This window comes from Chiloscyllium punctatum, chromosome 47 (assembly GCF_047496795.1).
Source record: "Chiloscyllium punctatum isolate Juve2018m chromosome 47, sChiPun1.3, whole genome shotgun sequence".
NCBI lineage: Eukaryota > Metazoa > Chordata > Chondrichthyes > Orectolobiformes > Hemiscylliidae > Chiloscyllium > Chiloscyllium punctatum.
Window position 1 is genome coordinate 43,095,647 of NC_092785.1, and position 15,630 is coordinate 43,111,276.

At 56.5% G+C, this 15,630-nt stretch overlaps 1 long non-coding RNA gene across 1 annotated transcript in view; it reads left to right on the forward strand.

The window, feature by feature from the left end:
* The window catches only part of LOC140468470 (uncharacterized), a 40,499-nt gene extending 25,274 nt beyond the window's left edge, over positions 1–15,225 (forward strand). Inside the window, exon 3 of the long non-coding RNA XR_011955657.1 lies at positions 14,555–15,225. This is a non-coding gene — a long non-coding RNA (uncharacterized lncRNA). The remainder of the gene's footprint in view (positions 1–14,554) is intronic.
* Positions 15,226–15,630: the final 405 nt, after the last annotated feature.

Genomic DNA, 15,630 nt, shown 5'->3' on the forward strand with positions numbered 1-15,630 from the left:
TCTACACTCTCCCCCATCACAGTCTGTACACCCCCATTCAATCCCCCTCCCACTGCCCCATCTACACTCTCCCCCATCACAGTCTGTACACCCCCATTCAATCCCCCTCCCACTGTCCCATCTACACTCTCCCCCATCACAGTCTGTACACCCCCATTCAATCCCCCTCCCACTGTCCCATCTACACTCTCCCCCATCACAGTCTGTACACCCCCATTCAATCCCCCTCCCACTGTCCCATCTACACTCTCCCCATCACAGTCTGTACACCCCCATTCAATCCCCCTCCCACTGTCCCATCTACACTCTCCCCATCACAGTCTGTACACCCCCATTCAATCCCCCTCCCACTGCCCCATCTACACTCTCCCCCATCACAGTCTGTACACCCCCATTCAATCCCCCTCCCACTGTCCCATCTACACTCCCCCATCACAGTCTGTACACCCCCATTCAATCCCCCTCCCACTGCCCCATCTACACTCTCCCCCATCACAGTCTGTACACCCCCATTCAATCTCCCACCCACTGTCCCATCTACACTCCCCCATCACAGTCTGTACACCCCCATTCAATCCCCCTCCCACTGTCCCACCCACACTCTCCCCATCACAGTCTGTACACCCCCATTCAATCCCCCTCCCACTGCCCCATCCACACTCTCCCCCATCACAGTCTGTACACCCCCATTCAATCCCCCCTCCCACTGTCCCATCTACACTCTCCCCCATCACAGTCTGTACACCCCCATTCAATCCCCCTCCCACTGTCCCATCTACACTCTCCCCCATCACAGTCTGTACACCCCCATTCAATCCCCCTCCCACTGCCCCATCTACACTCTCCCCCATTACAGTCTGTACACCCCCATTCAATCCCCCTCCCACTGTCCCATCTACACTCTCCCCCATCACAGTCTGTACACCCCCATTCAATCCCCCACACTGTCCCATCTACACTCTCCCCCCATCACAGTCTGTACACCCCCATTCAATCCCCCCTCCCACTGCCCCATCTACACTCTCCCCCATCACAGTCTGTACACCCCCATTCAATCCCCCTCACACTGTCCCATCGACACTCTCCCCTATCACAGTCTGTACACCCCCATTCAATCCCCCTCCCCCTGCCCCATCTACACTCTCCCCCATCACAGTCTGTACACCCCCATTCAATCCCCCTCACACTGTCCCATCGACACTCTCCCCTATCACAGTCTGTACACCCCCATTCAATCCCCCTCCCCCTGCCCCATCTACACTCTCCCCCATCACAGTCTGTACACCCCCATTCAATCCCCCTCCCACTGCCCCATCGACACTCTCCCCTATCACAGTCTGTACACCCCCATTCAATCCCCCCTCCCACTGTCCCATCTACACTCTCCCCCATCACAGTCTGTACACCCCCATTCAATCCCCCTCCCACTGTCCCATCTACACTCTCCCCCATCACAGTCTGTACACCCCCATTCAATCCCCCCTCCCACTGTCCCATCTACACTCTCCCCCATCACAGTCTGTACACCCCCATTCAATCCCCCTCCCACTGCCCCATCGACACTCTCCCCCATCACAGTCTGTACACCCCCATTCAATCCCCCTCCCACTGTCCCATCTACACTCTCCCCCATCACAGTCTGTACACCCCCATTCAATCCCCCTCCCACTGCCCCATCCACACTCTCCCCTATCACAGTCTGTACACCCCCATTCAATCCCCCTCCCACTGTCCCATCTACACTCTCCCCCATCACAGTCTGTACACCCCCATTCAATCCCCCACACTGTCCCATCTGCACTCTCCCCCATCACAGTCTGTACACCCCCATTCAATCCCCCTCCCACTGCCCCATCCACACTCTCCCCTATCACAGTCTGTACACCCCCATTCAATCCCCCTCCCACTGTCCCATCTACACTCTCCCCCATCACAGTCTGTACACCCCCATTCAATCCCCCTCCCACTGTCCCATCTACACTCTCCCCCATCACAGTCTGTACACCCCCATTCAATCCCCCTCCCACTGTCCCATCTACACTCTCCCCCATCACAGTCTGTACACCCCCATTCAATCCCCCTCCCACTGTCCCATCTACACTCTCCCCATCACAGTCTGTACACCCCCATTCAATCCCCCTCCCACTGTCCCATCTACACTCCCCCCATCACAGTCTGTACACCCCCATTCAATCCCCCTCCCACTGCCCCATCTACACTCTCCCCTATCACAGTCTGTACACCCCCATTCAATCCCCCTCCCACTGTCCCATCTACACTCCCCCCATCACAGTCTGTACACCCCCATTCAATCCCCCTCCCACTGTCCCATCTACACTCTCCCCTATCACAGTCTGTACACCCCCATTCAATCCCCCTCCCACTGTCCCATCTACACTCTCCCCCATCACAGTCTGTACACCCCCATTCAATCCCCCTCCCACTGTCCCATCTACACTCTCCCCCATCACAGTCTGTACACCCCCATTCAATCCCCCACACTGCCCCATCTACACTCTCCCCCATCACAGTCTGTACACCCCCATTCAATCCCCCTCCCACTGCCCCATCTACACTCTCCCCCATCACAGTCTGTACACCCCCATTCAATCCCCCACACTGCCCCATCTACACTCCCCCCATCACAGTCTGTACACCCCCATTCAATCCCCCTCCCACTGTCCCATCTACACTCTCCCCTATCACAGTCTGTACACCCCCATTCAATCCCCCTCCCACTGCCCCATCCACACTCTCCCCCATCACAGTCTGTACACCCCCATTCAATCCCCCTCCCACTGTCCCATCTACCCTCTCCCCCATCACAGTCTGTACACCCCCATTCAATCCCCCTCCCACTGTCCCATCTACACTCTCCCCATCACAGTCTGTACACCCCCATTCAATCCCCCACACTGCCCAATCTACACTCTCCCCCATCACAGTCTGTACACCCCCATTCAATCCCCCTCCCACTGTCCCATCTACACTCTCCCCCATCACAGTCTGTACACCCCCATTCAATCCCCCTCCCACTGTCCCATCTACACTCTCCCCCATCACAGTCTGTACACCCCCATTCAATCCCCCTCCCACTGCCCCATCTACACTCTCCCCCATCACAGTCTGTACCCCCCCATTCAATCCCCCTCCCACTGTCCCATCTACACTCTCCCCATCACAGTCTGTACACCCCCATTCAATCCCCCCTCCCACTGTCCCATCTACACTCTCCCCCTTCACAGTCTGTACACCCCCATTCAATCCCCCTCCCACTGCCCCGTCTACACTCTCCCCCATCACAGTCTGTACACCCCCATTCAATCCCCCCTCCCACTGCCCCATCCACACTCTCCCCCATCACAGTCTGTACACCCCCATTCAATCCCCCTCCCACTGCCCCATCTACACTCTCCCCATCACACTCTGTACACCCCCATTCAATCCCCCTCCCACTGTCCCATCTACACTCTCCCCCATCACAGTCTGTACACCCCCATTCAATCCCCCTCCCACTGCCCCATCTACACTCTCCCCTATCACAGTCTGTACACCCCCATTCAATCCCCCTCCCACTGCCCCATCTACACTCTCCCCCATCACAGTCTGTACACCCCCATTCAATCCCCCTCCCACTGTCCCATCTACACTCTCCCCATCACAGTCTGTACACCCCCATTCAATCCCCCCTCCCACTGTCCCATCCACACTCTCCCCCATCACAGTCTGTACACCCCCATTCAATCCCCCTCCCACTGTCCCATCCACACTCTCCCCCATCACAGTCTGTACACCCCCATTCAATCCCCCCTCCCACTGTCCCATCTACACTCTCCCCCATCACAGTCTGTACACCCCCATTCAATCCCCCTCCCACTGTCCCATCTACACTCTCCCCCATCACAGTCTGTACACCCCCATTCAATCCCCCTCCCACTGCCCCATCTACACTCTCCCCCATCACAGTCTGTACACCCCCATTCAATCCCCCTCCCACTGTCCCATCTACACTCTCCCCATCACAGTCTGTACACCCCCATTCAATCCCCCACACTGCCCCATCTACACTCTCCCCAATCACAGTCTGTACACCCCCATTCAATCCCCCTCCCACTGCCCCATCTACACTCTCCCCCATCACAGTCTGTACACCCCCATTCAATCCCCCTCCCACTGTCCCATCTACACTCTCCCCCATCACAGTCTGTACACCCCCATTCAATCCCCCTCCCACTGTCCCATCTACACTCTCCCCCATCACAGTCTGTACACCCCCATTCAATCCCCCTCCCACTGCCCCATCTACACTCTCCCCCATCACAGTCTGTACACCCCCATTCAATCCCCCTCCCACTGTCCCATCTACACTCTCCCCCATCACAGTCTGTACACCCCCATTCAATCCCCCTCCCACTGTCCCATCTACACTCTCCCCCATCACAGTCTGTACACCCCCATTCAATCCCCCTCCCACTGCCCCATCTACACTCTCCCCCATCACAGTCTGTACACCCCCATTCAATCCCCCTCCCACTGCCCCATCTACACTCTCCCCCATCACAGTCTGTACACCCCCATTCAATCCCCCTCCCACTGTCCCATCTACACTCTCCCCCATCACAGTCTGTACACCCCCATTCAATCCCCCTCCCACTGTCCCATCTACACTCTCCCCCATCACAGTCTGTACACCCCCATTCAATCCCCCCTCCCACTGTCCCATCTACACTCCCCCATCACAGTCTGTACACCCCCATTCAATCCCCCTCCCACTGTCCCATCTACACTCTCCCCCATCACAGTCTGTACACCCCCATTCAATCCCCCACCCACTGTCCCATCTACACTCTCCCCCATCACAGTCTGTACACCCCCATTCAATCCCCCCTCCCACTGTCCCATCTACACACTCCCCCATCACAGTCTGTACACCCCCATTCAATCCCCCTCCCACTGCCCCATCTACACTCTCCCCCATCACAGTCTGTACACCCCCATTCAATCCCCCCTCCCACTGTCCCATCTACACTCTCCCCCATCACAGTCTGTACACCCCCATTCAATCCCCCACACTGTCCCATCTACACTCTCCCCCATCACAGTCTGTACACCCCCATTCAATCCCCCCTCCCACTGTCCCATCCACACTCTCCCCCATCACAGTCTGTACACCCCCATTCAATCCCCCACACTGCCCCATCTACACTCTCCCCCATCACAGTCTGTACACCCCCATTCAATCCCCCTCCCACTGTCCCATCTACACTCTCCCCCATCACAGTCTGTACACCCCCATTCAATCCCCCTCCCACTGTCCCATCTACACTCCCCCATCACAGTCTGTACACCCCCATTCAATCCCCCTCCCACTGCCCCATCTACACTCTCCCCCATCACAGTCTGTACACCCCCATTCAATCCCCCTCCCACTGTCCCATCTACACTCTCCCCCATCACAGTCTGTACACCCCCATTCAATCCCCCTCCCACTGTCCCATCTACACTCTCCCCTATCACAGTCTGTACACCCCCATTCAATCCCCCTCCCACTGTCCCATCTACACTCTCCCCATCACAGTCTGTACACCCCCATTCAATCCCCCTCCCACTGCCCCACCTACACTCTCCCCCATCACAGTCTGTACACCCCCATTCAATCCCCCTCCCACTGCCCCATCTACACTCCCCCATCACAGTCTGTACACCCCCATTCAATCCCCCTCCCACTGCCCCATCTACACTCTCCCCTATCACAGTCTGTACACCCCCATTCAATCCCCCTCCCACTGCCCCATCCACACTCTCCCCATCACAGTCTGTACACCCCCATTCAATCCCCCTCCCACTGTCCCATCCACACTCTCCCCCATCACAGTCTGTACACCCCCATTCAATCCCCCTCCCACTGCCCCATCTACACTCTCCCCATCACAGTCTGTACACCCCCATTCAATCCCCCCTCCCACTGTCCCATCTAAACTCTCCCCATCACAGTCTGTAGACCTCCATTCAATCCCCCTCCCACTGTCCCATCTACACTCTCCCCCATCACAGTCTGTACACCCCCATTCAATCCCCCTCCCACTGCCCCATCTAAACTCTCCCCATCACAGTCTGTAGACCTCCATTCAATCCCCCTCCCACTGTCCCATCTACACTCTCCCCCATCACAGTCTGTACACCCCCATTCAATCCCCCTCCCACTGCCCCATCTACACTCTCCCCCATCACAGTCTGTACACCCCCATTCAATCCCCCTCCCACTGTCCCATCTACACTCTCCCCCATCACAGTCTGTACACCCCCATTCAATCCCCCCTCCCACTGTCCCATCTACACTCTCCCCCATCACAGTCTGTACACCCCCATTCAATCCCCCTCCCACTGTCCCATCTACACTCTCCCCCATCACAGTCTGTACACCCCCATTCAATCCCCCTCCCACTGTCCCATCTACACTCTCCCCCATCACAGTCTGTACACCCCCATTCAATCCCCCTCCCACTGTCCCATCTACACTCTCCCCCATCACAGTCTGTACACCCCCATTCAATCCCCCTCCCACTGTCCCATCTACACTCTCCCCCATCACAGTCTGTACACCCCCATTCAATCCCCCTCCCACTGCCCCATCTACACTCTCCCCCATCACAGTCTGTACACCTCCATTCAATCCCCCTCCCACTGCCCCATCTACACTCTCCCCCATCACAGTCTGTACACCCCCATTCAATCCCCCTCACACTGCCCCATCTACACTCTCCCCCATCACAGTCTGTACACCTCCATTCAATCCCCCTCCCACTGTCCCATCTACACTCTCCCCCATCACAGTCTGTACACCCCCATTCAAACCCCTCCCACTGTCCCATCTACACTCTCCCCCATCACAGTCTGTACACCCCCATTCAATCCCCCTCCCACTGTCCCATCTACACTCTCCCCCATCACAGTCTGTACACCCCCATTCAATCCCCCACACTGCCCCATCTACACTCTCCCCCATCACAGTCTGTACACCCCCATTCAATCCCCCTCCCACTGCCCCATCCACACTCTCCCCTATCACAGTCTGTACACCCCCATTCAATCCCCCTCCCACTGCCCCATCTACACTCTCCCCCATCACAGTCTGTACACCCCCATTCAATCCCCCTCCCACTGTCCCATCTACACTCTCCCCCATCACAGTCTGTACACCCCCATTCAATCCCCCTCCCACTGCCCCATCTACACTCTCCCCCATCACAGTCTGTACACCCCCATTCAATCCCCCTCCCACTGTCCCATCTACACTCTCCCCCATCACAGTCTGTACACCCCCATTCAATCCCCCCTCCCACTGCCCCATCTACACTCTCCCCCATCACAGTCTGTACACCCCCATTTAATCCCCCTCCCACTGTCCCATCTACACTCTCCCCTATCACAGTCTGTACACCCCCATTCAATCCCCCTCCCACTGTCCCATCTACACTCTCCCCCATCACAGTCTGTACACCCCCATTCAATCCCCCTCCCACTGTCCCATCTACACTCTCCCCCATCACAGTCTGTACACCCCCATTCAATCCCCCCTCCCACTGCCCCATCTACACTCTCCCCCATCACAGTCTGTACACCCCCATTCAATCCCCCTCCCACTGTCCCATCTACACTCTCCCCTATCACAGTCTGTACACCCCCATTCAATCCCCCCTCCCACTGTCCCATCTACACTCTCCCCCATCACAGTCTGTACACCCCCATTCAATCCCCCCTCCCACTGTCCCATCTACACTCTCCCCCATCACAGTCTGTACACCCCCATTCAATCCCCCCTCCCACTGTCCCATCTACACTCTCCCCCATCACAGTCTGTACACCCCCATTCAATCCCCCCTCCCACTGCCCCATCTACACTCTCCCCCATCACAGTCTGTACACCCCCATTTAATCCCCCTCCCACTGTCCCATCTACACTCTCCCCTATCACAGTCTGTACACCCCCATTCAATCCCCCTCCCACTGTCCCATCTACACTCTCCCCCATCACAGTCTGTACACCCCCATTCAATCCCCCTCCCACTGTCCCATCTACACTCTCCCCCATCACAGTCTGTACACCCCCATTCAATCCCCCCTCCCACTGCCCCATCTACACTCTCCCCCATCACAGTCTGTACACCCCCATTCAATCCCCCTCCCACTGTCCCATCTACACTCTCCCCTATCACAGTCTGTACACCCCCATTCAATCCCCCCTCCCACTGTCCCATCTACACTCTCCCCCATCACAGTCTGTACACCCCCATTCAATCCCCCCTCCCACTGTCCCATCTACACTCTCCCCCATCACAGTCTGTACACCCCCATTCAATCCCCCCTCCCACTGTCCCATCTACACTCTTCCCCCATCACAGTCTGTACACCCCCATTCAATCCCCCTCCCACTGTCCCATCTACACTCTCCCCCATCACAGTCTTTACACCCCCATTCAATCCCCCCTCCCACTGTCCCATCTACACTCTCCCCATCACAGTCTGTACACCCCCATTCAATCCGCCTCCCACTGTCCCATCTACACTCTCCCCCATCACAGTCTGTACACCCCCATTCAATCCCCCTCCCACTGCCCCATCTACACTCTCCCCATCACAGTCTGTACACCCCCATTCAATCCCCCCTCCCACTGTCACATCCACACTCTCCCCCATCACAGTCTGTACACCCCCATTCAATCCCACTGCCCCATCCACACTCTCCCCCATCACAGTCTGTACACCCCCATTCAATCCCCCTCCCACTGTCCCATCTACACTCTCCCCCATCACAGTCTGTACACCCCCATTCAATCCCCCTCCCACTGTCCCATCTACACTCTCCCCCATCACAGTCTGTACACCCCCATTCAATCCCCCTCCCACTGTCCCATCTACACTCTCCCCCATCACAGTCTGTACACCCCCATTCAATCCCCCACACTGCCCCATCTACACTCTCCCCCATCACAGTCTGTACACCCCCATTCAATCCCCCTCCCACTGTCCCATCTACACTCTCCCCCATCACAGTCTGTACACCCCCATTCAATCCCCCCTCCCACTGTCCCATCCACACTCTCCCCCATCACAGTCTGTACACCCCCATTCAATCCCCCACACTGCCCCATCCACACTCTCCCCCATCACAGTCTGTACACCCCCATTCAATCCCCCTCCCACTGCCCCATCCACACTCTCCCCCTATCACAGTCTGTACACCCCCATTCAATCCCCCTCCCACTGCCCCATCCACACTCTCCCCCATCACAGTCTGTACACCCCCATTCAATCCCCCTCCCACTGCCCCATCCACACTCTCCCCCATCACAGTCTGTACACCCCCATTCAATCCCCCCTCCCACTGTCCCATCTACACTCTCCCCCATCACAGTCTGTACACCCCCATTCAATCCCCCTCCCACTGTCCCATCTACACTCTCCCCCATCACAGTCTGTACACCCCCATTCAATCCCCCTCCCACTGCCCCATCTACACTCTCCCCCATCACAGTCTGTACACCCCCATTCAATCCCCCTCCCACTGTCCCATCTACACTCTCCCCCATCACAGTCTATACACCCCCATTCAATCCCCCTCCCACTGTCCCATCTACACTCTCCCCCATCACAGTCTGTACACCCCCATTCAATCCCCCTCCCACTGTCCCATCTACACTCTCCCCCATCACAGTCTGTACACCCCCATTCAATCCCCCTCCCACTGTCCCATCTACACTCTCCCCCATCACAGTCTGTACACCCCCATTCAATCCCCCTCCCACTGCCCCATCTACACTCTCCCCCATCACAGTCTGTACACCCCCATTCAATCCCCCCTCCCACTGTCCCATCTACACTCTCCCCCATCACAGTCTGTACACCCCCATTCAATCCCCCTCCCACTGTCCCATCTACACTCCCCTATCACAGTCTGTACACCCCCATTCAATCCCCCTCCCACTGTCCCATCTACACTCCCCCATCACAGTCTGTACACCCCCATTCAATCCCACTGCCCCATCCACACTCTCCCCCATCACAGTCTGTACACCCCCATTCAATCCCCCTCCCACTGCCCCATCCACACTCTCCCCCATCACAGTCTGTACACCCCCATTCAATCCCCCTCCCACTGTCCCATCTACACTCCCCTATCACAGTCTGTACACCCCCATTCAATCCCCCTCCCACTGTCCCATCTACACTCCCCCATCACAGTCTGTACACCCCCATTCAATCCCACTGCCCCATCCACACTCTCCCCCATCACAGTCTGTACACCCCCATTCAATCCCCCTCCCACTGCCCCATCTACACTCCCCTATCACAGTCTGTACACCCCCATTCAATCCCACTGCCCCATCCACACTCTCCCCCATCACAGTCTGTACACCCCCATTCAATCCCCCTCCCACTGCCCCATCCACACTCTCCCCATCACAGTCTGTACACCCCCATTCAATCCCCCTCCCACTGCCCCATCTACACTCTCCCCCCATCACAGTCTGTACACCCCCATTCAATCCCCCTCCCACTGCCCCATCTACACTCTCCCCCTCTCACAGTCTGTACACCCCCATTCAATCCCCCACACTGTCCCATCTACACTCTCCCCCATCACAGTCTGTACACCCCCATTCAATCCCCCCTCCCACTGCCCCATCTACACTCTCCCCCATCACAGTCTGTACACCCCCATTCAATCCCCCTCCCACTGTCCCATCTACACTCTCCCCTATCACAGTCTGTACACCCCCATTCAATCCCCCTCCCACTGTCCCATCTACACTCTCCCCCATCACAGTCTGTACACCCCCATTCAATCCCCCCTCCCACTGCCCCATCTACACTCTCCCCCCATCACAGTCTGTACACCCCCATTCAATCCCCCCTCCCACTGTCCCATCTACACTCTCCCCCATCACAGTCTGTACACCCCCATTCAATCCCCCTCCCACTGTCCCATCTACACTCTCCCCCATCACAGTCTGTACACCCCCATTCAATCCCCCACACTGCCCCATCTACACTCACCCCCATCACAGTCTGTACACCCCCATTCAATCCCCCTCCCACTGTCCCATCTACACTCTCCCCCATCACAGTCTGTACACCCCCATTCAATCCCCCCTCCCACTGCCCCATCTACACTCTCCCCTATCACAGTCTGTACACCCCCATTCAATCCCCCCTCCCACTGCCCCATCTACACTCTCCCCCATCACAGTCTGTACACCCCCATTCAATCCCCCTCCCACTGCCCCATCTACACTCTCCCCCATCACAGTCTGTACACCCCCATTCAATCCCCCTCCCACTGTCCCATCCACACTCTCCCCCATCACAGTCTGTACACCCCCATTCAATCCCCCTCCCACTGCCCCATCTACACTCTCCCCATCACAGTCTGTACACCCCCATTCAATCCCCCTCCCACTGCCCCATCTACACTCTCCCCCATCACAGTCTGTACACCCCCATTCAATCCCCCTCCCACTGCCCCATCTACACTCTCCCCCATCACAGTCTGTACACCCCCATTCAATCCCCCACACTGCCCCATCTACACTCCCCCATCACAGTCTGTACACCCCCATTCAATCCCCCTCCCACTGTCCCATCTACACTCTCCCCATCACAGTCTGTACACCCCCATTCAATCCCCCTCCCACTGTCCCATCTACACTCTCCCCCATCACAGTCTGTACACCCCCATTCAATCCCCCCTCCCACTGTCCCATCTACACTCTCCCCCATCACAGTCTGTACACCCCCATTCAATCCCCCTCCCACTGCCCCATCTACACTCTCCCCATCACAGTCTGTACACCCCCATTCAATCCCCCTCCCACTGTCCCATCTACACACTCCCCCATCACAGTCTGTACACCCCCATTCAATCCCCCCCCACACTGTCCCATCTACACTCTCCCCCATCACAGTCTGTACACCCCCATTCAATCCCCCCTCCCACTGCCCCATCCACACTCTCCCCCATCACAGCCTGTACACCCCCATTCAATCCCCCCTCCCACTGTCCCATCTACACTCTCCCCCATCACAGTCTGTACACCCCCATTCAATCCCCCTCACACTGCCCCATCTACACTCTCCCCCATCACAGTCTGTACACCCCCATTCAATCCCCCACACTGCCCCATCCACACTCTCCCCATCACAGTCTGTACACCCCCATTCAATCCCCCTCCCACTGTCCCATCTACACTCTCCCCCATCACAGTCTGTACACCCCCATTCAATCCCCCTCCCACTGTCCCATCTACACTCTCCCCCATCACAGCCTGTACACCCCCATTCAATCCCCCACACTGCCCCATCTACACTCTCCCCCATCACAGTCTGTACACCCCCATTCAATCCCCCTCCCACTGTCCCATCTACACTCTCCCTATCACAGTCTGTACACCCCCATTCAATCCCCCACCCACTGCCCCATCTACACTCCCCCATCACAGTCTGTACACCCCCATTCAATCCCCCTCCCACTGTCCCATCCACACTCTCCCCATCACAGTCTGTACACCCCCATTCAATCCCCCCTCCCACTGTCCCATCTACACTCTCCCCATCACAGTCTGTACACCCCCATTCAATCCCCCTCCCACTGTCCCATCTACACTCTCCCCCATCACAGTCTGTACACCCCCATTCAATCCCCCTCCCACTGTCCCATCTACACTCTCCCCCATCACAGTCTGTACACCCCCATTCAATCCCCCTCCCACTGCCCCATCTACACTCTCCCCCATCACAGTCTGTACACCCCCATTCAATCCCCCTCCCACTGTCCCATCCACACTCTCCCCATCACAGTCTGTACACCCCCATTCAATCCCCCTCCCACTGCCCCATCTACACTCTCCCCCATCACAGTCTGTACACCCCCATTCAATCCCCCTCCCACTGTCCCATCTACACTCTCCCCATCACAGTCTGTACACCCCCATTCAATCCCCCTCCCACTGCCCCATCTACACTCTCCCCTATCACAGTCTGTACACCCCCATTCAAACCCCCTCCCACTGTCCCATCTACACTCTCCCCCATCACAGTCTGTACACCCCCATTCAATCCCCCTCCCACTGCCCCATCCACACTCTCCCCATCACAGTCTGTACACCCCCATTCAATCCCCCCTCCCACTGTCCCATCTACACTCTCCCCTATCACAGTCTGTACACCCCCATTCAATCCCCCTCCCACTGTCCCATCTACACTCTCCCCATCACAGTCTGTACACCCCCATTCAATCCCCCTCCCACTGCCCCATCTACACTCTCCCCCATCACAGTCTGTACACCCCCATTCAATCCCCCTCCCACTGCCCCATCTACACTCTCCCCTATCACAGTCTGTGCACCCCCATTCAATCCCCCTCCCACTGTCCCATCTACACTCTCCCCCATCACAGTCTGTACACCCCCATTCAATCCCCCTCCCACTGCCCCATCCACACTCTCCCCCATCACAGTCTGTACACCCCCATTCAATCCCCCCTCCCACTGCCCCATCCACACTCTCCCCCATCACAGTCTGTACACCCCCATTCAATCCCCCTCCCACTGTCCCATCTACACTCTCCCCCATCACAGTCTGTACACCCCCATTCAATCCCCGTCCCACTGCCCCATCTACACTCTCCCCCATCACAGTCTGTACACCCCCATTCAATCCCCCTCACACTGCCCCATCTACACTCTCCCCCATCACAGTCTGTACACCCCCATTCAATCCCCCTCCCACTGTCCCATCTACACTCTCCCCCATCACAGTCTGTACACCCCCATTCAATCCCCCTCACACTGCCCCATCTACACTCTCCCCCATCACAGTCTGTACACCCCCATTCAATCCCCCTCACACTGCCCCATCTACACTCTCCCCCATCACAGTCTGTACACCCCCATTCAATCCCCCTCCCACTGTCCCATCTACACTCTCCCCCATCACAGTCTGTACACCCCCATTCAATCCCCCTCCCACTGCCCCATCTACACTCTCCCCCATCACAGTCTGTACACCCCCATTCAATCCCCCTCCCACTTCCCCATCTACACTCTCCCCCATCACAGTCTGTACACCCCCATTCAACCCCCAGTGTATGGGATGTGGATATCAGTTCCGCACAGTGTTAATGCCCGTCCCTAATTAAGAGTTATTCACATTGATCTCGATCTGGTGTCCCATGTGGGCCATGTGTGAGGACATCATTATTTCATTCCTAATGTGCTTAACCAGCCTGGGCCCTTGTTTATGACAATTGGCAATGATTACCATTAGATTGCAATTGTATTAGACTTTTTTATATAATTCAAATTTCTCCACCTACCAGGATGGGATTTGAACTCATGTCTCTGGAACATTGGCATGAGTCTGTCGTTTCCTAGTCTCATGATTCCCTGTCCCCTTGCTGTCTATGTAAATGTCGCAAAATCTTTCTGATTCCAAGTGTTTATTTCAGAGGCATCTCAGTTTCCCATTTTGCATGCTTTCTGTGTTCCCTTTGCAGGATGATCCCGTTCTGGCCTCAATCCCAGTCAAGGTCAACAGTCATCATCCAACTGATGGTTGAAAGTGGGCCTTCATCGCCAGTCCACGGACAGAGACCCCCCCCCTTTATTCAGAAGCCTGACGGGGATCTGGGGTGGTGGGACAATCACTGAACTTCTTCCTGCCCCATGTCATTTCCTCACATTGTCACCCTCTGTCGCCCCATGGTCCAATCTCAACTTGATGTCCTGCTGTTCCCACTGCGCTCAATCGTGACTTACACCCCTACCCTCAATGAGCAACCGTAGTTGCCCCTGTGTGGTACTGGTTCTCACAGAGACAAAGCAAGATTCCAGGCTTGCATGCTGTGCTCCCCATCCCTGTCTGTAACTCTCCCTCACAGTCCTGTTCTGCAGTGCCACTCACTACTCACTTCACATCCCCCTCCCCCCCCCCCCCCCCCTACAAGTCCATGATATTATTATAAATAAGAGTCCCACCACTGGAACCTGCGTTCACAGCACGAGGGGAGGGGAATGTCCAAACTGCATTAGGGTCAAGAGGTTAATGTGAGGAGACTGGCCTGGGGACCTCATGAGTCGGGTGAGAGTTTGCAGTGCGATGCTGGTAGCTCAGCGTAGCATAACAGTTCGGAGATGTAAATAAAATGTTCACAGATGCTTAAAAGTTGCCAAATGTTCAGCCTGTTGATTTCAGCGACACAGCGACAACAGCCAACCGTCCCATCCCTCCTGCTCCCCTGTGACTGCCATTTCATTCGTTGTTGTAGCTGAGTTCTGAACATTTCTCAAGTCAGTACTGGGACCCGGGTGAGGTGAGGCCTCCCACAGTTAGGGGGAATGGGTTGAGGCGCCCCACAATTTGAAGGGAGGAGGAGTCCTAATTTGTGGACAGTCAGGAGTCCAAAGGTTCCGGAGAGAATTGGACGAGGAGTCAAACAGTTTAGATTAGATTAGATTCCCCACAGTGTGCAAACCGGCCCTTCAGCCCAACAAGTCCACACCGACCCTCCAAAGAGTAACCCACCCAGACCCATTTTGCGCTGACTAATGCACTTAACACTATGGGGTAATT